Raw genomic sequence first — 26,510 nt, forward strand, 5'->3', positions numbered from 1 at the left:
GCATTAATAATGGCTGCTCAATTTCTTATTGTGGAGATAGTGTGGTTCAAATATTTTACTTACAACACATATTAGCCTATGCTGCTTTGCTGCTATATCTGGTCTCCAGTGTCCATAACCCTTTTAAAACCAAACAAATTTCAGTGAATCAAAACATGCTTTGTGAGAAGTGTAGTTTCCCAATTTCCAAACGAATGACTTGGCCCTTTTCAGCAAAACAATCAGATAACCTTTATAACTTACTTCATCATATGATCCATGCCAATTTGCCCAGGTTTAACAGTTAATTCTGACTATTCATAAACTGACATTTCACACTGTACATTTTTAAACTCTGGGTTAATGTTCTAATTTGCATATTTGCAGTGTCAGTGTCATTGATTGGACATGCAACTTGTTTATATAATAGCTCTAGCATTGTGTATCATTATATATTGCCAACAGATATAAATTTAAATTGAATGGACTTTTTAGACTATAAAGATGAAAATTAAATGAACTCTTTATCACTCCAATTTTCCGTCATCATTTGACATTGCTCCCTCAAATGCTGATACGACTGTATATACAGCACAACAAATGGTATTTCTGTGAATATGAGGCACACAATGGGTGTATGTTGCTAAGCATTTAGACTTAACATTGTAAAAATGCCATCGTGTCACACTTTAAAAGCTTGCCACTTTAAAACAAGTTTGTCACACTTTAAAAGCAGTTCTAAGGTTCTACTTCTAAATTGCATGTGTGAAATGTTCCTGGTTAAAAAGTGGAGTTTAGAATGACGATAAAAGCACAGTGAGAAAAGCCCTAATGTGTAGTTAAAAACGCATTCAGTCTTTTTTTTTCTTTGTTTCTTTGTTTTTTTTTGTCTACTTTATGAAAATAAAAGAATGAATAAAATGTTACCACATTTTCTTTTTTACTGGGTAGGATACAGGCAGCTTTCCAAGTGGCAGAGTTCACTCGAGGCAGCTTGAGACTGGGCGGCATTGTCATGGTGACACTTAATTTAAATGGCACACTTTCACAAAACCTGAGAAATCGCACGAAGCCCTTCAAAAAAAAATTACACAGCGACCTTTCTCGCAGCATCACACATACACAGAACAACTAGTGTTGTTGGTGTTACATCAGCTTCCTCTTAACTTTTTTTAAAGAGCTCTTGATTTTTTCTATTAAATGCTACACAGAGCGGCCATCACCTCATCACATACCTGTCCTGCTGTGTTCAATACCTCACTTAAACTCTTGTAAAGGCATCAAAGTGTTTCTCACTGGCGTGTATGCATTCAGCTCGACTGATTGATTGCTTCGTACATCAAGGCTCACACACAAAAAGCCACGGGGGTCTTTGTGCATCTGGTGCGGTGCATGGGCGACACTGAAAATTTTAATTTCCTACTGAAAAGGCACGCAAACTCCCTCAAATCACAGAAAGTGGCCAGGCTTTCAAACAGCAACCATGTTTGCTTAATTTTGAATAGAACTCATTACAAAGATCCAGGCTTGATTTTGAATGAAAACACATTTCCTGTGCGAGAGTCTTGCACTGGTGATGATGTCAAATCTCTCTCTCCCTCCATTTGTTAATTTTGACTGTTTCCTCGTTGTATTTTGCCCCTCTAGAGTGCTGAAAAAAAATTAAAGAAAAAAGAACTAGAGACAGCATTGAATTTTAACTCATTCTAATGAATATGCAAATTGCCTTGAATCCTCTGGATAATGTGGTCTTTTCAGTTTTATATGATTCAATATTTAGAAAGGGTGCGAGTGTTGAAAGCATCTGTGTGCAGGAAAAACATATCTTTCCCTGCAAACATAATCAGCACATTATCCATCTGCAAGGCCAGAGACAAAAAACTAAGCATTTCCTATTTCTTTATTTAACATGCGATTGTGTGAATAGATACTCTGTGGAATAAAGGGAGGTTAATTCTTTGCATCATTTCATTTCTTTAAAGGAATAGTTCACCGGAAAAAAAAGAAAAGAAAAGAAGCCTGAAGATGTAAATGAGTTTGTTTCTTCATCAGAATCAGCAGCGAATGGGTGCCGTCAGAATGAGAGGCTAAAACAGCTGATAAAAACATCACAATTATCCACAGGTAATTCACAAGTAATTCATTCTTGTGAAGTAAAAAGTTGCATGTTTGTGAGAAACAGATCCATCATTAATATGGACTTTTTCACTGAAGGAAGCGTTATTATGAACTTTGAACAGGAATTTTGTCCAGACGAAATGGATTAAAGTAAAAACTTCACAAGATGGTAATTGATGGACAGGAGTTGTGTGGATTATCGTGATGTTTTGATCAGCTGTTTAGTCTCTCATTCTGACGGCACCCATTCACTGCAGAAGATCCACTGGTGAGTGAGTGATGTAACGGTGAATTTCCTCAATACTTGTTCCGATGAAGAAACAAAATAATCTTGTGATGAACTGAGGGTGAGTAAATAAAATTTTTGGGTGAGCTATAACTTTAAATAAAAGAGGCTTGTGTATAAGATCTGCACAGACACGATTGATTGTTCTCTGTGTAATACCTCTTTTTGATTATGCACTGAAGATATCAGGTAAAAGGGGTTCGCAGTGTGCATGAGATTTTACACTTATTTAATTTATGTCTGCTTTTCACTTTCTCGCACAGGAAGCTTGAGGGACTGGAATGTTTATTACTTGTGGAGATAAGGGATCCTCTGAGGCCCCAGTGGTGCTTTCTGCTGCAGCAGAGGGGTGTGGGTTAATTTTTCTTCAATAAAGGGGGTAATTATTTTAGCCCGAATGGGGACATTTGCTCAAATTTCACTAGACAGGTTAAGAATTAACAAGCAGCTTTTGGGTTTGATTCGGGAGGAATGCATGACGAACTACGATGGTGTCTGTGCAAAGATTAAGAGGCCTGTGATCAAAGGCCAAGTATTCTTATATGTCAAGTATCGACATGTTAAATTTCCCTCTGTGGCATGACTCGGATAGAGAAAATGTTCTCTTGTGCACCCGTACCCCTGCAGGAAACAGGATATTTAGTCTCAGGCTGAAGGAAATGCTGGGCAGCGTGTATGTGTTAGCATGACTCAGTGGTGGTGTCTGGCGGTCCAGATTTGCCCTTGTTCTGCAGCAAGCGAGCAGTTGGTAGCCTGAGGAGGCAGAGTTTTCACAAGTAAGGTGTGAACAAACTGCAGTGATGTGGAATTGTGTGTGTGTGTGTATGTGTTGCCACTGTCGCCGGAGGTTATGTTAGAACTTTTTTCTTTTTACTTCACTCAGTTTGAAAGTGAAAATTGAACACGCACAGAAAATGCAGATTTAAGATATTAAAGCATTATTTTCTGTTTATGACAGTATGTGATGCACTTGATCAATTTCAATTTCAACACAATGTTGTTGTTTTTTCCACTATTGTGCAGGCTTTCTCTTTACTACTAGTGCCAAAAATCATGAAAGAACATATAGGAGTGGTTATTGTATGAATGACTAAAATGCAAAATGGTGTTATATTTACATTGCATTAAAAGCTACAGTTATGGCATTAAAAACAGCAATAAAACAGAACAAATAAAACATAAATAAATAAAATACATTCTTAAAAACAGTTGGAGTAGAAACAGTTGGAACAGAAATCGGAGACTTTTCCTTTTCGTTTCCCTCGCATAAAACTAAAACAAAAATTAGTTTGTGAGAAATATTTACTTAAATTACAGATCAGATCACAGATGATTAGTGACTGCAGAATGATGTGACTGACCAATCAGGATCAAGTATTCTGGAATGTCGCAATATTAACTCTACCCAGGGGCATCGGAAAGGGGGAATAGTGGAACAGATGGCACTTTTCCACTGCACGCACTGTTGGTGCCCCAGGCAAGATTTTAGATTCCCATCGACAAATTTTTTTTACTATACTATAACATTACATAAATACTGATAAGTATTAACATAAATAAGTAGTAAATAAATTGCGATAATTATTAAATGGAGATGTTGAAGCACCTTGTTGGTATTTTATGAGTGAATTTGTTAAAATAGCCTATTGAAGAGTCCAGACATGAGCTACTCCCACAACTATGCCTAAAGTAACAAGTATTTATTACAACAAAAGGAAATATGAGCAATATGAAATGCCTAAAATAGTCAAACAGAAAACAAAGGCAGCAAAAGGCTACATTTTGTAATTTATTTGTACATATTAGCCAGCTAGCTAGCTAGTTAGTCTAATTAGCATACCCATACCTTTAATTTAAATTTTGTGCATACGTACAGTGGAAAATTACATACTTAAACTTAATTATTTCATTTTATGAAGCCTAAATTGTAGTCCTAGTCATGGTCTTTTTTCAAAAGACATTTAGACACTTTTTGGTGAATTAAAAGCGAGCAGTAGGCTATGTAACTGATATTAAAACAACATTACAGAAGCTTACATTTATTTTAAAGAAAATAAAGTAAAATTAAAGGAAAACGCCGTTGATACGTATCGCTCACGTATCGGTGCGTGCACTCAATCACTGTAGTGCACGGCGCAACTATTCTAGTATTTAGCTTAGCACCATTCATTTCTTAGGATCCAAACAGGAATGAATTTAGAGGCCACCAAAAACTTCCATGTTGTCGCTATTTAAAGATGGTTACATGAGTAGTTACACGAGTAAGTATGGTGACACATGTCAAATCTTATGATTTTTTGTTGATGTCAATTGTATTTTATTCTTACATTATTTTAATTAGTTTGATGATCGATCAGTACTAAAATTATGTAAACTGTCAGAAATTATTTTACGGAATATATGGGAGTAGGAGCGCACGATGGTCACAAGAGGGCGGACTTCCTGCGGTGCACCTGACGCCTATGCTAAAGACCAGCCCCGACTGCATGGCTAGGTACAGCTCAGATCTGCTCAGTTTGCAAAATATATAGTTTACAAAATATCATCGAGGAGCAATCGGTTCCCCATGTAGCCTAAGTTCTCATCACACCACAGGTTTCCTCCAGTGAAAATGAAGCATGTATGAACGCATATACTTTATAAAACGATGTTGCCATTTTCATTTTAATATATATCACGAATGTGATTTGGAGATGGCGATCATACTAAATATGTTGTTTTCGATCGTCAAACCCCATACAGAATGTGATTTTGAGGGACCCCCATAGCAAATTCAGTGCACAAGGCCCAGAATTCTTAGCGAAGGCACACTTTTTAAACACAGGCGCATAAATCACTCAATGCCAACTTTTACTTTCACAAACACACCAGTGTCTCGGGAGAGTAGATATTTATATAACCGTTAATCACACACAGGGAGTTAGTCTCCCACTGCAAATACCCACTGCTCTGACGGCGTCCAGATCATCTCGTCTTTAATTAATGAATGCTGCTAACTGATTCAGAACCAATCAACAAATCATTTGCATAACAGTGAGAACAACATGATTGATTACTCATTGAAGGTCCTGTGTGTTATCCTGATGTCCCATTGGAGCTTTCCTTCTTCACAAAGAGTTCAACCAGGCATGCTAGCCAAGTGGCAATTACCAGCCAGGCTTTATGAGGATATGAAAATAAAAGAGGTGACGATAAGAAAATATGGTTAACCAGAAACAGAGGGCGAGTTATGCAGCTCTGAAAATGAGCAATCATGCTTGATTTTGTGTGAGTCAATAGATCACCTAATCCTCAACCTAACCCTAAATTCAACTATTATTTTATTTTGTAAGCACGCACATAGTTACACAACTACACAGGCTCTATCAGTTCAGCACGTATTTAACACTAATGCGCTTTGTGTGGGATGAGGTGATGTGATGGGATGGTTTTGATCCTATCTCATACATCAGATCCTTTCCTGTGCCGAATTCTCATCTTCTCAGTCATTTCTCTCCTTATCTGTGGTGCTGGACAGCATTAGAGTGATTAAAGATGAGATGTCCCCATCATGGGCCAGATATAAAGCATTAGCGGTTTGTGAACATCATCTCTCTGCCCTTATCCACAAAAGCCTGACTTCTCATTGAAATCGGTGTATCCTCTGGGGGAGCTGATAAGAGAGGCATCATATTCTTCACAATTCATTGATTTCCTTTAGGATTTATTAACCAGCCACCTCCTTTTTAAGTGTTCGGGTCTCAGACGAGTGTGTCAGGGGTGCAGAGATTACAGTTTCCCTCAATACCCAGGTGATTATATGCTTTCAATGGTGGGTCCTCTGAGATTTGACCACTGACTATCGCTTATATTAGCATGACAGGTTTTGATTGGGGATTGAAAGAAGGGGAACAGACAGGAGGGTAACCAGTATTTGGATTAGAGGATTTATGTGTGGTATAGCGATAGGGCATGTTTATGGTACTCTGATGGTGTACTGTTTTGGTAAACCATTGATTTTTCTTGCTTTGAATTTCAGTGGAAAGCTGGTTGATGATAAAATACTTTTTAACGAACTGAGGGGATTAACTGGTTATCAGTGCAGGAGTTGGATTTCCTTTGGCTCCAGGAAAGATGGAGCCAGAAGCTCTGAGACCCTCGCTGGGGATTTGGAGTCGTGAGGTCTCCTGTTTACTTAACATACAGGATTGGTCATGGTGCTAAACTCACACCAATGGGATCACAGAACCATTTTTCTCACTGACCTTGTCACAAGATTTCACCTTTTTCAATCATATTGCGGTCTTTCATTGAAAAGAGTCATTGTTTGGGTATGTGTTTAGTTAGGCCTTAATAAATATACTCAAAAAAGATGATTATTTAAAGGTTCTCATGCTTAAAATTCTATTTAGACCCAAATTGTCCTGAAGAACCATTGGTTAAAATTATTATTTTTGTAAGAGTTTAGGGTTCTTTTCCCCCGCTTTTGGTTACAGTATTTCAATGCCACCTCATTATTGACTTTCCAGAGCTCAAGTCCTAACTACGTTAAATACTTACAACAAGTACTTGATATCTATTTTGAAATTTCTATAAATTCACTTTCAAATTTTAACTGGTCTACCACCAATCTATAGGTAGTGTTTATTTACTAGGTGATAATGCCAGTTATGGCCAGGCATAGATTTAATCGTTTTCTCGGATCTGTTTGAACAGGAATCATTTAGCCATTGTTGTCTTCTGTATGAAGAACTTTTCAAAAACACAAAGGAAAAACTGACATTTTTAGTACATTGTTGTGTAAATCTACTCTAAATGTATTATCTATATTATTGGAGTTGTCATTTATCACATGGTCTATGCATAAACATGGCCAGTCACAAAAACGTTAAAGTTATATCATGACTTTTTATCGTTTTTTTCCCTTTAACCTTGCTACTTTTAACTAAACTTGCTTTTACTTAAACAAGGGATGGGTTTAGAATACTGTTCTATCGTTAATGAATAACTATATAGGAATAAATGACTAATGCAGTAACTACTATTAAATAACAAGAAACTCAGTATGAAAAGATGGATCTCAAAACCAAATGGAAAACCAAAGAATCTGTGGGACTTGGAGAATTTATCTAAAGAACGGCAAGCAGTTTAACTGCTCAGGACAAACAAAAACAAACAAACAAACAAAAAATCCAAATAACAATCAAGCTGCAACCTCGCACTCTCTGGTGTTGCCAACAAGGAAGTGACTTAAATGCAATTCATCGATTGGCACCAAAAGGGAGTCAATCCCATAGACTCCCAATGTTAAAATGTATGACGCCATTTCAGTGCCACGTTGAAAAAAAAATTATAAAAATGAAAATTGCAAGATTAAAATCATAATATTTTGAGAATAAAGTTGAAACTACGAGAATAAAGTAAAAATATTATGAGAATAAAGTCAAAATTTTTCGAAAAATAAAGTCATACTAGGCCTACTACGAGAATAAAGTCAAAATATTACGAGAATAATGTCAAGATGTTTCGAGAATAAAGTCGAAATATTACAAGAATAAAGTTGAAATGTTTCGAGAATAAAGTCAAAATATTACACGAATAAAGTAGAAATATTACGAGAATAAATTTTCACATATTTGGAATTTTCACAAAGAAAACACTTTAATTTAATGAATTGTTTCACATAAATACAGAGATCTGATTATTAAAAATCTTGAAAAATACACTAATGTAAGACATATAATTTGTGTTTCGCTTTAAAGCTGCAGTCCGTAACTTTTGACGCTCTAGTGGTTAATAAACAGAACTGCTTGCGTCTTGCGGAAGAACATTGTAGCCAGAGCTACTTCTCTCTGTTTAGGTCTATGAAGAATCATGAAAGGTACCGGGTTACTCCGCCTTTTATAGCACCAAAAATACTTTCGCTAATGCAACAAACCAAAGTACCCTAATCAAGCACATTTTAAAAATAAGGGTTTTTATTGCCATTGACGATTCTGTGAAGGTCGTTAACATCCATGGAAACTTTTCATTAGACAAAAGGTTCTTCATATATGGAAAAAGTATCTTTAGATTATTTTAGTGTCCTTATACAGTAATACTTAGTAATACTAAAAATGATGTTTTCCTCAGTTTAATTTCAAACAGTCACATTGTTTATTACAGTTTTTCTCTATTGGTTTGGCTCATTTCTTGAAACCGAGATGACATTCTCAAAATAACATGGACAAATCTCCAAACCACCTTGCAATTGTTCACAACAGAATGTCATTTTTCATTGGTTTTATCAAATTGCAAATGCTTTAGTACATGTCTCAAGTGACTCTGTGCTTTTTTTCAAATGATTATGTACAAGTAGCTACAGTTAGCACAATGAGCCCACATTTAGCACATTTTCCAAATAAATAGATCTTGCTGATCTAAACTGATTAGTTGATTTTTCAGTGAAATGGTTACTCTCTCCAAAACATATCAGCATGGTTTCATTGTGTCATCATATGCACAATTGTCTGTTCAACTGTCAAAATTAGTCAAAGATATAATACCATGAAAGAATTTCTTGGAACATTTGATAAATTTATGACAGTACTTGACAATCAATCAGGTGAAATTAGAACTAACGAAGGAGCAGTTTCCCACATCTCAGATGACCAATCAAACAGTTTGTTTAGTTACCTGACAGGTGTTGTCTATGATTATGACTGCTGCCAAAAGTATATAGACAGAGCTTGGCCCGGGGCCAGTTTCATTTGCAGTGTGAACATGGAAGCACCTCGCCAAGTACAACAGCAACTTCCTGCTCGAGGAAGAAGAGGAAGAGGAGGACTGAGAATGCGTGGAGGAATAGGGGGAAGAGGCCGAGGAGCATGGAGGCACCATGATGTCCCAGATGAAATCCGGGCCACCCTTATTGACCACGTTATAAACCATCGCCTCACAATGGCAGAGGCAGGTCGCCGAGTGCAGCCTAATGTGCCTCGGTCTACAGTCTCCTCCATCATCCAAACCTTTCGCAGGGAAAACAGGTACAGAACTATTCTATTGAACTATTCAGTGTTGGTGTGTGTGTAGGCCTAGAGTACTGTAATATCTTCATGTGATGTTTTATGATACTATAAAAATGACAAAGAAAAACAAATGGAGAAAATACTGTGAATAGTATTCCAGTCACTGTGCAGTGCATCACACTTTTAGTACCATAAAACAGCAGTACAATTACATTGGTAACTCATTTTGTAACAAATTTACAGTGTTGACCTTTGACTTGTATGTCTAGGATTGGACGACAGCCTCAAGTGGGTGGCAGAAGAAAACTTCTAAATGAACAACAAGAACGAGAAATATGCAACATGGTCATTGCAAATAATGCCATCACACTGAGACAGATTCGTAATGCAATCCTTCTAGACAATGTAATGTTCCAAAATATAAACTCTATCAGCATCTCCACAATAGACCGGGTATTGAAGAAACATCAGATGACCATGAAACAGATTTACAGGGTACCATTTGAGAGAAACTCTGACAGAGTGAAAGAGCTGCGGTACCAGTATGTGCATGTAAGTCAACTACTGGTTGTCTATCATTGTAACACTATTACAGTAAGACATGGTTACCACTTTTTTTTTTTTTTGCTTTATCCTTTTTACCTTCAGAATCCAGCTTTGTGTGACTAGAGCATTTTGCCTAGAAATTATACTGATCTGATCCCGGAAAATGAGAGAGGTGAAGAAGGACCTCAGCTACCACATTATGTCATTGTGTGGGATAATGTGAACTTCCACCGTGGCCCACGCATCAGAACCTGGTTCATCACCCATCCCCGGATGCTAATGGAGTTTCTTCCACCTTACTCTCCTTTCCTAAATCCAATTGAGGAGTTTTTTTCAGCTTGGAGGTGGAGGGTGTATGAGCATCAGGCTCAAGACCAGAGGGCCCTGCTGCATGCAATGGATGCTGCATGTGAGGACATCACAGGGGATCAATGTAGGGGATGGTTGAGACATTCACGCCGTTTCTTCCCTTGCTGCATCGCAAGAGAAAATATCCGTTGCGATGTGGATGAGAATTTATGGCCTAACAGAGAGCAGCGCGTCGATGGCCAGGAGGATGAGGATGGTGGCCAGGAAAGAGAGGGTGACAATGGCGACCACTGAAAATATTACTGTACTATAGTTCTGAAACTTTATTTACAGTATGGTAGGCTAGAGTTTTTTTTGTTTTTTGTTTGTGTTTATAACTGTTCACATTTACAGAATCCTGTATATGTTTTCTTTTCACAGTATGTTCTCTAATGTTAACATTTCTTTGTATGAATAAAAATGTTTACAGTTTCCTTGAGTATGAGTGGTTTATTGGAGGCTGTTTTTTCTGTAAAATCTTATATTTTTATTCATAGTGGTATTCTGTTGCTAGACCTGTGCCTCAGTGACAAAACGTCTAAGCATTTTGACTTGCAGTGCTTAAACAATGCCAAAGGTATAATGCATTTTGGGAGCATTGACTATTTATATGAGAAGGATATTTAGTTTTGACACATGGATAAACTGTTTTGGGAGAGATATGAGCTTTTGCAGGGGATCCATGGTGTTGTGCTAAACCATCCAGGTTATTTTGACAAAAGCACTAAATGAATGCACATGTGCCAAGGCAATTGAGAAGGATCTGTGCTATTTTGACTGTACTGACCTTTTATATGGGAAAGGAATCTGCTTTTGAAGCATGGAAGAAGAGTTTGGGGAAAGATATTTGATTTTGCTAGTGAGCTATGTTGAGCAGAACTGTAAGACTGTTTGGCCAAATGACCTTATGGTTTTGAGAATGTCATCTCAGTTTCAAGAAATGAGCCAAACCAATCGAGAAAAACTGTAAAATAAAGTGTGCTTTCCAGAGGACACAAAGCTCCTATAATTGTGTTTGATGCTTAGGTCGTCAGTTGCAGTGACCAGAAAAGCAGTGTTGAGAAAAGCACTCCTGAATGCTTCACTTCATAGAGGACATTTCCTATGTAGCAAGGATTGGGAAAAAAGCTTCTATTTCCTTTTGTTACTCCAGTAGTGTTATCATTTTCATGGAAATTTGTCACTCTGCCCTAAATAAAACAGTATTTGTAATGGCATAATAGGAAACAGGTAGCTACAACACATTAGCTGAGATGTTATTGATATCTCATGCTGTTGTCAGTTCTTGCTTGCATTCTCACATACATATTTTATATTCACAACACATAAACAGCACCGACTGGAATGGAAATGCATTTCACGTCAAATGTGTCATTTACAACCAATGCAACACAGATTGTAAATTACAGTGGGTATATTTTATTTTTCAAAAAAATGAAAAAAAAAAAAAAAAATCGGATGATTTTCATTTTGCATTTGTTGATGTATAGCATTCAGTTAGTTTTAGAACAGTTAGTTTTAGAACTTTTTATGCATTCATATTTGGCTTTTTGACATTTTATCAGTTCATGCTTTCCCTCAAATTGAACCCATGTCCTTGGAGTTGCTAGCGTCATGCTCTACACTTTGAGCTACAGTAAGGCAAAATATGCCAACGTTTGTACAATTTGTGTGACCTAAACGTGCTTTATTTACTTTATAATGTTAGAAATTGTTATTCCAGTTTTGCAGTTTTCTTCTTGTATACCCAATTTATTCAGAAACAATTTAGTAAGAAAATGTCTTCTGTAATTTAATTTAAGAGTACATTTCATTCACGTAAAAGACAAAGTGCAGCTATTGCATGCCTAAAAACTAACTTTCTGTCGACCATCAGTCAACACTTATTCAATTAAAAAAGACAGTAATCAAGTATAATTAGCGGCTTTAAAAAAAGAGATCTAATTAGTGAGTCCAGTCCAAATCTATTTAACTATGTACTATAAGTAGCCTCAGGCACAATTAGCTTGATTTTCAAAACATGTAGAGTAAACAAATCCATGAAGTATGCAAAAGTAATGAAAAGGAAAATGTTTTATTTATTTATTTTCATCCGTTTGAAACATGCAAGAGCTCAAAAGCATGGATGTAATGGATATCATAGTGCTGCGTTGATGGACATTTCCCATAAATTAACTGGTACTTTGGCATCGGTTGTAGTGTGTAACATGAAACTAGCCACTAAGTATTTGGATGGCTAATTTGATAAAATGAGCAATTCAATTTCAGCTATCAATTCTATTTTCATTACAGTAAATCGTCAAATTATAGAAGCACAATAGTGAGCTTTTCCAAACCAGACTGTTGGCAAAGTGAGTGCCTTTGTCTGTATTATACAACGATAGAGCGACAGATGATAGATAGATAGATAGATAGATAGATAGATAGATAGATAGATAGATAGATAGATAGATAGATAGATAGATAGATAGATAGATAGATAGATTGATTGATTCTCTTTTATTAAATCATCAAAATGTGGAAGCATGATTGAAACTTTTGAGCTTTTTCTAAACTAAATTGTCAGCAGGATGAGTAGCCTTTATTGAGATGGATAGATATATAAACAGAAAGTACAAGACATTGCAGGTTGAATTCTAATATTGTATAATATGGTATATCTCTTGACTTTCTAACCTGGTCTCTAGGTTATGGAATTTTCTTTTTTTCAAATATGTGTACATAGAAATACACTTTCAGCCTGCAGGTTGTTTAGGAGCAAATGTCAGCACACAAGGGCCGTGTGTGTGTGTGTGTGTGTGTGTGTGTGTGTGCTGAATGTGTGTGCATTCATGCATTTCACACTCATCTCTAGCAGCTTTTTTGGAAATCAGCACTGTTCCACTAAATCTCATTTATCGTTTTTCCTTAGCTGCTATTAACCACAATATTAGGTCATATTGTTTCCTCAGAAGTTCACTCCGAAATCTGTCAGAAGAATATTAATATGTTTCATCAAATACATATTAGCCAGACGTGTCCTGTGCTCCCAGTGCCAGCACCATTGAGGCTTTCATGGGTGAATGAAAACAATCCATTTAAGACTTTCCTACATTTCAGAAACACACTAGTGCTTTTCTTTTTCAGTCGCATATTTCACCAGCTGTTTTTCTTCAGGTCTTGCCAGAATATTCGACTGTGCTAAAGAGGTCTAATCATGCCTGCGCTTGTTCAAGTCTGTCACAGAAGCAGATTATTGTTAAGATAACCTTCCTCTGACTATACTCACAGTTAAACTCGGTGCAAACATTGAAAAGCTAACGTTCTTTTCAGTGTGTTGCCAGCTCTAACAAATTGAAGAAAGATACTTGCTATCATACAAGGACACTTTTCTCCACCGTGTTTAATTATGTTTTAGAAGGCATAGTTTAATCGCCATTAACTGAATCGTCAACAATTATTTTATTATACTTATTATTATTTTTGATTGGGCAGACGTGTAAGGACGTGAACCTAGAGACCTGAACATAGAGACCTGAATCGTGGTCAGATGGTAGTAATACTATTCGCTATACTCAGATCCAAACACTCGCCCCAGCTGGCCTATAGGGGGCACTACAGGGTGATCAATGTCACGAAATTGCTCATAATTTCTAAACCGTTTGTCATAAACTCAAGTGTCTTACAACCATGGCTCAAGACAAACAAAACGGGAAATCTCCAATTTCATTTCTGTCATGAAAATTTTTCCCGCCATTTTAACTTTCATGAACTAGTTATTGTCATTAGAATTATTATTTCTTCTTGAAAATGTTAAGGCATTTGGTCCCAACAAAGATGGTAAAAGCTCTTTTTTCTCTATCTCACAAACTTTCAGTATATTGTATTTGTTCCATCTCACCTTATCTTGGATATCTCCATCAAAAGCTGTGTGACATTTAACTTTGGCAGTGACAGGCCTGACTTTCATAGTAATTATTTGTTTGGCCATTCTAACCAGAGCTTTTATCTGCCCATTTAAATGTGGACCTTCTTTTGCTCTTTAGGTTATATCTGAAAAGAATCACTTCCAGAGTCTTTTGTATAAAAGACCATTTCTCATCAGTCTGTTACCTAAGAGCAGTGTTGGGAAGGTTACTTTGGAAATGTAATAGGTTACAGATTACAAGTTACCTTGTTTTAAATGTAATAGTAGTGTAACTTTTTCAATTACTTTATTAAAGTAATGTAACTAATTACTTTTGAGTACTTTTTGATTACCTTTATAAATTTGTGAAAATTAAAGAATAATAAATAAAAGCATATACATCAACTTAAATACAGTTATCTAATAAGCATGTGACGTATTCTGTGTAATAACCTCCTGAAATATTGGTGTTTTTTTTAAACTGCTGTCTCTTTGTATATGATGATAGTTTTCTCAAAATAAGTAAAATGCACATGAAGTGACACAGAGCAGTTTTAGGAATTATGAGGAATATTGAGGCGGCAGAGGTTGAAAACACTGCAAGCTTCAGTAGGCATGTGTAGTAAATGAAACCATGTCTTTGCAGGAGGGGCGGACTGGGAAAAAAATTCAGACTGGAAAATTCAAACTCAGACAAACCAGTTCATGGACAAAACTATTTTTTGTTTGGACCTGACATAAAAAAAGGTTTAAATCTTTAGTTTGGGGACATGCAAAATAATTAAAAGTTCTCTCCTGAACTGCGACTTCACTTCCATTTTTCTCTTCAGTCTCTTTATTTTGCCCTGTTATCCATCTCTCTCATGACTTTAATACTCAAGATTGAACAAAACTATACTTTACAATACAATACTCTACAATACTACAATATCTTTATAGAAAAATCCTAATACTGTACACGAGTCATGTTTTTCCATTACAAAAGTTAAACATGCTTTTATTAGCCTATATAAAAGTAAAATAACCTTGTTTTTTTTTTGCAAATGGATTTGTATTTATTTTTAAATAAATACATTTGTAAAATAATTTTACATTTTTGGTTACCACAGTTAAACAATAGTAACCATTTTCTCTGGATTTATAGTTAAATATTAAAATGTTAATTTTCGTAAGGGTTGTGTTGTTGTCTGTCGTAGCTCCCCCTAAACCTATAAAAAAAAATCGGATTTTTTTTTCAGCTAAATTACTACTGTAACATTACAACAGATAATAATGATGTCCTTTATATAGTATTTTGAGTGATGACTGATGAGCAACGTGCTGCTGCTTGATTAAAAGAACAAAGACAAAAAAGCATCTTTACAGATGAAACTGACCTGAAACCCTGAACAGTAGTTCTGCTTCTCTGCTCCAGCAGTCCACTGCTCCAGTCTCTCTCTCTCTCTCTCTCTCTCTCTCTCTTTCTCTCTCTCTCTCTCTCTCTCTCTCTCTCTCTCTCTCTCTCTCTCTCTCTCTCTCTCTCTCTCACATTGATTACTCTGAGTCTGATCCAAACCGTTTGGCGGAGGCGCGGAGAGCGCGCGCGTCATGACTAACACTTCATGACTTATTAGAGATTTAATTATCAAATGGCGGATTCACAAATGATCGCTTTAGTACATTCGGCAGGCAATTATACAATAATGATATTAAATAGCGGGCCAAATCGGCTGCCAGGCCACCGGGAATTGTCCCGGTTCTCCCGGTGTCCAGTCCGTGCCTGATTTCCACAGACACGCAGAATGTGCAAGTCATATATTGCATTTGTGGGGCTTAATATTCACAGACACTAGTCCATGTCATGTTTTGATTCAAGTGTACTGACCTACTTTTGATTTAGTCATCCAAAATGTGGCATATTCCGTCCGCGTTAGGCATTCCGTTTTTATGACTGGATTCTACGAACCAGACTGTATTTCCGCATCCCGGAAATTATTAGGGCGGTATGTCTCAGAATAGTCAGTGCAATTTGGGAAAGAAATCAGTTAAATCTGTATGTGGATGTGTGTAAATATTCAAATGTAATCCCCTTTGTAATCGTTAAAAATTTCATAAGTAACTGTAATTTAATTACTCATTTTTTCTTAGTAACGGTAACTAATTACAGTTACAATAATTTTGTAATTAAATTACGCAACGCCGTTACATGTAACTAGTTACTCCCCAACACTGCCTAAGAGACATAAAGATAACATATTTGTCCTTTTTTGAACCGTTTAGAAAGTGGTATGCCATTTGTGCTGTCACTACAAAACACTTATGTTAGTCAGTGTTCGGTTAGCAGTTTTCCCAGCAAGTTTTCCCAGCATATTTGACAAAAATTACACCCACCCCAGCCTTGCTCTTTGTCTTGTTTGTGAGATTGTGTTGGTCTTATGGATAAACCCACATGTTCTTGTCAGTGTTTGTTTGACATGTGTGCAGTGATTAGGATTCTGTGCATGCATCGGGTTGCTCTTGATTGCATATGTCTTCATGGTTGTTGTTATTGTTTTATTGGCATGTTCTGAGCAGGCGTACATTAAACACATTAGACAGACTTGAGACCACCTACTCATATGCACTCTTTGCCCACCAGAGAGCCATGTAGCGAAATGATGGAACAGATATATGCTTCTCTCTTGTTCTCATTTTCACTTTCTTATGCCAAACCAACTCAACAGTGTTACATGTATTTCTAAATTATTAATACTTTTCCCCCGTAAGTCCATTTTAATGTTAGCCAAGGTTGCAGTGGCTGCAGCTTATGAACCCTTACATAGTGCTTAATTTAACTCATAAATATAGTTAGAAAAGCTTGACTTCATTGAAATTTGAGCAGTAATTTATCAGCATAATTATTATTATTATTTTTTTTTTAATGAAATACATGAAACTGTCAGAGTATTGAAACACAAAGTGAAAGCCACAAAATATATTGGAGGTTTACTATAATACCTTTATGAAACATCTAACATCATGTCATGTGAATTTTGAAATCCACTGTCATATTTTAAGCACCTACATTCTAAAGAATAATTTGAAGATTAATTATAGATTAATGGTATGGTTCCATTAAGAACCTTTAGAAACCGTGGATCCATTTCATCCCACAAAAGGTTCTTTATAGTGGAAAAAGTGTTCTTAATACTTAGAAAAAAAAATGAAAGGTTGTTTAGGAACCAAAATGGTTCTTCATTGTTTCTTGTCTTTGCTCAAGAGCAGCTTCTGGACATGCAGATTAATGGAAAAAGCATCACATGAGTGTCTCATGTTTATACATAGGTATTAATTCATAATATTTATATTTGTGTGCATTTGTATTAGCCAAAAACGTAAAATATTGACATGTCTTTTGTATCATTAAGATATTCCAGCCTGGTCTCATGTTTTTACATAGTCACGTTGGTTTTGGCGATCAATGTTCATCAGACGGGAATAATAATGGAAATAGACATGAATAGACATGAGAATCCATCAATGTTTCTCTAAATATGTACACTTGAGGACTAAATGGTTCCAGTGGACATTGTTTGACATGGAAATTTTACCAGAGCTCACACGATGGTTTGGTATGTGCTGCTGCTGTATTACGCTCTTAAACTGCTAAGTCACATTTTGGTTTGTGTGTTTATTTTTTACATGTTTTAATTTATACCCCTGATGCCAATTATTATTATTTATTTTTTCACTGTTGCTAGAACATTTCTTAAATAGTGATAAACATTATAATATTGAAGCTGAAGTGTTATACTTTTAGAATGATGCATAAAATATGCAGTTAAATGTAAAATAAATTAATAAATAAATGTAACCAAACAAGCCTTGGGAGCGGGGTGGTGATGATGTGCACATCATACTTTATGCAAATAACATTTTTGGGTGTAATACTAGAAATTTACACTTTGCTGTTGGGCTCAAATGCTTTTCCCCATGATATACAATACAAGCAGTTTTAGATCAATAAGTTTTGTACATTTTTTTTCTCTAAGGCCATATACATTATACATATTTTCTTATTTAGTTGGCAGGAGCATATTGATGTTTTTTAAGTGTAATTTGATTTGTCTCTGCTTAATGTGCAGGTTTTTTATCAAACAAGCTTTGATCACAGGTTATTGTCTGTGTTTTTTAAATTTCTAATAAAGGAAAAAGCAAATGATTATGATACTGAAGGTGGGGGAGCACTAGTTCTCATTAGCAAGAATAACGCGTGATTTACACACTTCTAGAAATAACGGCAGTAATTAAGAGCACCTTACACATACACGGCTTTGTGCCTGCTCGCGAGATAACTCCTGAGCTGCTTTTTACCTTCCCTCAGTAATGGTCTCTGGGCGATAGTATCGTCAGGATTGTTGACTGAAATGAGAGCGTATTGTCCAGCAGGGGAGTGATCTGATGTGCGCTGATGGTAGGATCTGAATAATTTAACACATATGGGAACCGTAGAATGAACAGCCACTCATATCGTTGAGTAATGCTGTGCTCTCGCCTGTACACACACACACACACACACACACACACACACACACACACACACACACACACACACACACACACACACACACACACACACACACACTCACAAAAATACAGTGTGACCCCTGCAGTTTCAGTGCAGCATGTTTAATGGCATTAGTCCTGTCTCTGTAAGCTAGGCTTTATGCTTTGGCTGCCAATCAATTAAAACTGTCAATCAAATTACATGAAACCAAATTAATTGCAATTAATCATACTAATATGCATTAAATCAACAGAACTACACTTTTCATGCATTTACTGTACACTAATAAAATGTCAATTATTAATTTAAAGAGCTATTTTTACCTGATTTAGCCCATAAAAAGTTAGCTTTGTTGGTATATTCATTTAGGTTGATCCAGCCATATTAAATAATATTTTGAGTTGATTAATAGCATTTTTCAGTGTCTCAATTCTCTGCTTTGTCCCGTCTGCTTCCCTCTAGTCATATTTTCAAGGTGAGCCGGTTAGGTGCTTCTGATTAACTTGGTTTTGCATCATGGCACGATTCCTTTTACACCTGGGAGTGAGCATGTCCTGTCCCTAGGAACTTGGTCAAACTGTCAGACCATGAAGGAGAGGTGGAAACAGAAGGAGAGAGACCTGAGAAAATGGGAAAAGGGAGTGATGAAAGGCACCACTTTTCTCCCTCCATGTGTTCTGTCCTAAAGCTGCTCTGTACAAACCACACCACAGGATCATATAAGAACAGTTTATGTTTTGAATAGCATAGTACAATTACACCATAATACATATACATGCTGTGCACATTATGCAGATTTTCTTTATGCACGGAATACCCGCTGTGCTCTATGTCATAATGCAGTCTGCTCAGCTTGACCTTTTATCTCCAGAATGATGAATGATCTAGAAATCCAAATTTGTGTTATTATATATATATAAAAAATGAAAATAAAACATTTAAAATTAATAATTTATCTATTTTATAATGAAGATTCCTATGAGCTGTTTAAAGGGTTAACAGTATGATGCATTATTTTTTTTTTTTTATCAGCCAAACCACTTTGACTTAAACAATTACTTGATGTATACACTGAGATTTTAAGATAATATAAAAAGTAACAAAATATTCACATGCTATTTGATGTTATTAATGGTCACATAAACTGTTAAATACGCTATGATGGATATTTGGATGTAAATCTTCTTGAATATACGGTACAGTTCTCATAAATAAAAACTTTACACTTTCTTCGGCGTGCATTCATCCATTTTTTTTCTTGGACAAATCCCACTCTTTCTCCCTCATCATGTCATCCATGTTTAAGAGCAGGGTTGAATAATGCAGGTGAGGTCCACAGGCCACAGAGGAACGCCTATAATTGGTCTGGATGAAGATAATTGAATCCTCTCTCGGTAGGAACAGAGTAGAGTCACAAATGCTGCTTTCACCTGACCTCCCTGACACTTCAAAGTGTCATTACCCCTCTCTCCCATAGCCCCACTTCTCTCACACTACTCTACATTAAAAAAAGACAGTGTGATGAGATACTTTTAACGGGTCGCCGTGTCACCAGGTCTTTTGTATGTGAGCGCATGTGTGAGTCCTTGTGGAATGTGATGCGGTGGCATTACTGCACGGGCTTCTGGGTAATGGAGGGTAATGATTCTGAATGGTTTGGAGCATTGTTGAATGGGTGATTGAGATGAAGGGTCAAGTCACTCCTGCAGAGGCTCTGGCAGCAGAAGGATCTTTTTGAGACAATTACCTGCTGGAGGAGTCCTCGCTGTTCAGTTTGAAGCCCATGAGTCTGTCTACAGTAATGTAGCACAATGGGTCCGAAACCACTCTGATAGATGTGATCAGCTAATCAGATGATTATTTTGAAGTCTAGAGAGGAAATGATGAAGTTTTGGGAAATCGTCCTGGCAGGATTCCTCTTACACATGGAGGTGAGCACATCCTGTCCCTAGGAACTTAGTCAAACTGTCAGACCATGACACTTTTTTTTGACTGGGATTTGCTGTTCTGTTGAAAGCAAATCTAAAGTTCTGTGTTTGTAGCAGTCAAGCGACTCCTGTAGTGTTGGGGAGTAGCTAATTACAAGTTACACTACACAAGTAACAGTACTAATAAAGCACATTTTCAATGGTGTGACATCAACTAGCATTGCTTTATGTATGCGTTTTTGTTTTTGTTTTATTTAAAATATTTATTACATCCCTGAAAATAATGTTATATTTTTAGTGAAGTGAGTCAGATGTAGATTAAGTAACAGATTCACTGAGCTAATTAGGTGAAGTATTCATCAGGCAGATTCAAACTAGGAGCTAATGATTCTTTTTGAATTATTCTTTATATGAACCAGCTTTTATGAGTCATTTCAACTATTCTAGTGGTGCTTGTGATTCTTTTAAAATAACTGACTCGGTTCTGTTCTGTTCGGTGTATATTTTTGATTGACTAAAATGAACCAACTCTAAAGAGTAAATTGTATGTAAAATTACCTAAATTAATTTTGCTATATGTTTTCGATTTACTAAATAAATAAATAAATAACCAGCCTATAAGAGTCAATTGTACAGTATGTGAACAGGTCTAAACTATTTGTGTTGTTTTGATTCATTAAAAATTGTAAAAATGGATGGTAAAGAGAGAGTGTTTTGTGTAGTGACAAAGAGACAAAACTGCTGATCTCAAAACATTATGGTCAAGAAGCAAGTGTAGGCTGTTTAGTAATAATTTGAAAAACAAAAATAAATGAGGACACCTCTCCCAATGATGGTTTAGGATCAATTTGTTCATAAGAGTCACTTGCATAAGGTCTAAACTGGTTGTTCATTGTGTCTAGTTAGTCAAAAACATACAGAGTAACCAGTTTTGACCATGAACAAAAATGACTCTTATGAGCTGGTTCTTTTTTATTTTATTTTATTTATTATCTTTAGTCATTCAAAAACATATGGCACAGTTTAGACCAATTCATTGAATGAACTCACTGAATCTGTCAGAGACATTGATGACAGACTCATAACGGTCAGTTGTTTGTGCACTGGATTAATTTGATTGCATGGTGTTGAATTGAATGGAGTTGATTAAAGTACTGGCTTGTAAGTATCAGTTAAATCTGACTACACAGGTTGCTCTGTCTGCCTTTGATTCAGTAAAAATCCACTGTTTATAAGACCCAGTGGTGGTTATGCTATTGTTTGTGATTCACTATAATGAAATTGCTCATAGTAGTCATTTGTAAATCAGAATAAACTGTATTAAACTGTAATAAATTGTATTGGTTTATTCATTAATAATGCTTTTAGTAATAATAATAATAATAATAATACAAATTGTACATATTATTGTTAATTACAATCCTCCATAAAGCGTTGACGCCAACACCCCATGTGAATGCACGGCAATTTATATTTATTAAGGTGTTTATTAATTTTATTATTATTATTATTATTACTTGCAAACATTTTGGTTTCTATTTTTTTTATCAGCCTTCCGTAAAGACCTGTCCAAACTATACCCACATAAATGAATAATTATGAACCTGAAGAACCTGAAGAAAGGAGAGCTCTGTTGTTAAGCCAAGTGCATTAGTTGTAAAAATATTTATAAAACAATTAACTTTTCTCAAACAAATTTCAGTGTAACTTAATTAACTATGGATAAACAACTATATAGATAATAATTCTGTCATCTTTATTCACATATTGTTTCAAACCTGTATTACTTTCCATGGAAAACAAAAGGTGAACTTTGGCTGAATGCTCCGATTGGTTCTTTCCATGTAACGACATTCAATAAAGCCCATCATTTTCAAGCTTTAAAAGGAATGACAAATCATCATGAAATTAGTCCATATTACTTATGCGCTGTATTCTAGCATTCTGAAAAAAAACAAAAAAAAAACAAACGGAATAGCTATTAAAATTATATAATTATATAAAATTATATTATAAATGATTTATTAAAAGAATACAAAATATAACTATTTGAAAAAAAATACTTTGGAGTTATTATGAGCTCTTGTATTAGTTCATATACTGTAGATTTAAAGTACATATGAAGGTTAATTGGGGTCTCTTTCTTTGTGTTGCGGTTATAAATAGATTATATTTAGGAGACACCTTGAGACATGCTAATGAATGATTTGTTTTCCTTGTTTTAATTAACATAGTGATTACTTCAGGGGGCCTTACAATGCCTGGAACCCAACTTCCTTCTCTACAGAGAAATGTCATTCATGATTAGACCTCAGCACAACAACAGATCTTAGATAAAGCAAACCCCAAAGATGGCTATTAGAGTCTGTGATTTTGTGATATTGTTGCCTGAATGGATTGGTGTATTAAAATTAAATAAATTACATTCTTTAATATGCAGAGAGTAGTAGGTAACAGCCATCCTGCCAGTCAAAGTGTTTCCATGTAAACGCAAGTAAAACACTCTGATACGGTTTTCATTCTAGTCATTAGCTCTTTCACAGAAGATCGACTGTGTGTGAACACAGAGAGTTAAGATACACACACACACACACACACACACACACACACACACACACACACACACACACACACACACACACATATATATATATATATATACACACACATATATTCCCATACATACCTGACAGCTGTCAGCGATTATGCTATTGGGACAATGGGACCTTAAGTGTCCCAAGAAACCATTGCCTACTGCCGCCGTCTGCCTGTGTCCACTCAGCAGTGCATCTACGTGCCATAGCCTCTGTTGGTTATTGGCGTATCTGTGCTCGGCCATTGACATGCACCAGGAATCTTGATTCGTCAGACCATGCCACTTTCTTTCAATCACCCACCTTCCTATCTAGATGGTCTTGGGCCCATTTCATGCTTTGTTGGTGATGCTGTGCAGTTAGCATGGGGACCCAGCTGGGTCATCGACTATGCAGGCCCATATGCAGAAGGCTGTGATGACCTGTATGCTGTGACTCATTGCTCTGGTCACAACTATTGTACTGCTGCATTTTTGTCTGATGTGTGACTAACATATTTTTATTTTATTTTAATTAGATAATCACGTGTTCTAAAATAGAAGTAAATCAAGAGTCGGAGTATACATTCAAAATTCTTATGTATGTAATTTAAATGCCATGGCCTTTGTGTAGATATTAAATGATGGCCATCTTTAAGCTTGCCTGTTGAAATGAAATAGTAACATTTTACAATAAGACTCCATTTGTAACATTAACTAAGGTTGATAAACCCGTAGACGTATTGTTCTAACAGAAAGACTCAGGAGGCAAGAGAACGTTTAAATAAGATTTATTTAACAGTAAGTATGCAAATTAGTTGCAAATACTGTATATGAAATTATAATATAATATAGTTCTTTATTGTAGGCCCCTGTCCATTGTTCAGATACTTGCTTTCCTGCTTGAAGATGAAGGCAGGGCGAAGCCTACCCCCTGATGTATGAACAGAGACCAACCTGGTGGTGGCAGGGAGGAAGTGGGTGAACGCCAGCGTTAGTAGCGTTCAGTATCTATAAAAAAAAATTAAAAAAAGGTTGATTAGTATGTATCAGCCAGTGTGGTCCTAGCTATCGTTGTCGGTAAAAATCCATTATCGGTTGACTTCAATTATTGTCATAGAATAAACATCATAGAATTATTGAATTTATAACATACACGTTTTATACACAATTCAACAACTATTCTTGCACAGTCAGCACCACTAAACAGCACACCGTCAACTGCTTTCAAAGTAGTTTCAAAAGGCCCTACTGCTCGAGCTGGCATTAATTTACAAAGGAAGACTTTTTGTTTGTGTTTGCATATCCTCCACAAACACTTCATCTGTCTTTGGGCTTCAGAGTTCCCCGTGGAGAGCAATGGCAGCACGGTGCAGTTCAAAAGAACTGTATAGAAGAGAGGGCAGAGGGCTGGCTGACAGGCGAACAATTACACACGCTCAGTCAAACCCTGGGAACAACACAAATAAATGCAAAAACACTAAAATATCCACATGCACCTACAGCATGTTAAATACTTAAAGCAACTATGAAAGACATACACAAATTTAAAGGCTTCACTCACTAAACAGCTAAATGTGACAGTCCACATTTCAAAATTAAATGTAGTCAGCATGCAATCACAAATACCTATATCCTGTTGTAGGATAATGCATAAAAATGTCCAATCTTCCACACCACATTTTTTTCCCTCTATCATGTGAAAGTAGGATTATAGACAGTGCTAATCTGATTCGGACCACCCTTTCACAGTAATGAACTATGCTTTTCCAGGATTACAATGATGTCAAACACCTGATGTCTCATAATGTAAACCACCTAATACCATGATTTAGCCTACAGTCTGTTTACATCTGTTAAGCACAGGGACATTTGCCTCTTGACCAGGCCGTACATAAACAACAGTAATGAAGTTTGTCAGTACGTGACCAGATGGAAATAGGTGAGCCAGGAGCAGCTGTCGTGGCCTGTGGTTCTTGGCAGCGAGTAAGTGCGAATTATAATCATTCTGGATCCAAACAGTTTTTTACATTTTGAACGAGTGAAGACACTTTGGAAAAAAATTCCACGTCATATAGCAAGCCTCGGTGTACACAGACAAGTCTTTCTTTCACTGGCAGAAATCCCCATCTCTAACCTCACACGCCTTCCACCTCCCTACACCCACACGCTCCGCAGCAAGAGAGAAAGTAGCCAAAAACTTGTAAATGAAATCTAAAAGAGAGATCATCCCCCGGACTAACGTCAGTGCTGACATTCTGTGCAGCTTTTCCAACATGAGAGGAATGGGCCATGTAGATACTCTGATCCCGTTGCGGCTCTCTTGGTCGCCACATTCCAACCCTGCCACCCGGCCAGCACAGTTCACGTCAAAAGCCTGCATCTGCCATCACACTCATATGCATACACACACGATGAGGAAATAGTGAAACAAAGCTCCCCCCCCAAAAAAAACAAAAAACAAATGCTAAGGATGTGTGTGAGAGAGAGAGAGAGTGAGACAGAAACTGATCATCATTTTAAACTATTTATGTAACACCTTTTAACACAACCTTAACAAAGTGCTTATTGGAACCAGTATGTACATAAACCTTCAAATACAAATATATACAAGAGATTTCAAGAAAATAAGCTAGAAATGAAATAAAATGTCTTGCAATTTATATCTCACAGTTGTGACTTTCTCAATATATATACATATATATATATATATATATATATATATATATATATATATATATATATATATATATATATATATATATATACATATACATATACATATATATATATATATATACATATACATATATATATATATATATATATACATATACATATATATATATATACATATATATATATTCATAATTGTAGCTTTATTTCTTGTAGCTTACTATTTCTCATAATTGCAGCTTTGATATTCACAATTGCGCCATCTTGTAATTGTGATTTAACACTCCTCATAATTGTGCCATTTATCTCACAATTATGAGATACTATTTGTCGTGTTGTGATTATTACTTATAATTGTGACTTTGTGTCTAACAATCGTGTTTCCCCTTCTAGGAAACTCACGCTGCGTCCTCTAGCGGACGCTATGAGTGCTGCTGCCAGAAGGACCGCTGTCTGAAGCATGTGTGAAATAACTCCAATCCCATTGACCCACATAGCCCAAGTAACAGGCGGGTGCCCGGAAGTATAATTACACTAACTACAGTTGTAATTGCAACTTTCACGATTTATATTTTCTCACAGTTGCAACTTGTTTCCTCATAACTGTGCCATTTTAGCTCACTTTCTTTCTTCTGATTGTTACTATTTCTTCTAATTGTG

The sequence above is a fragment of the Carassius carassius genome, chromosome 25, assembly GCF_963082965.1.
Source record: "Carassius carassius chromosome 25, fCarCar2.1, whole genome shotgun sequence".
NCBI lineage: Eukaryota > Metazoa > Chordata > Actinopteri > Cypriniformes > Cyprinidae > Carassius > Carassius carassius.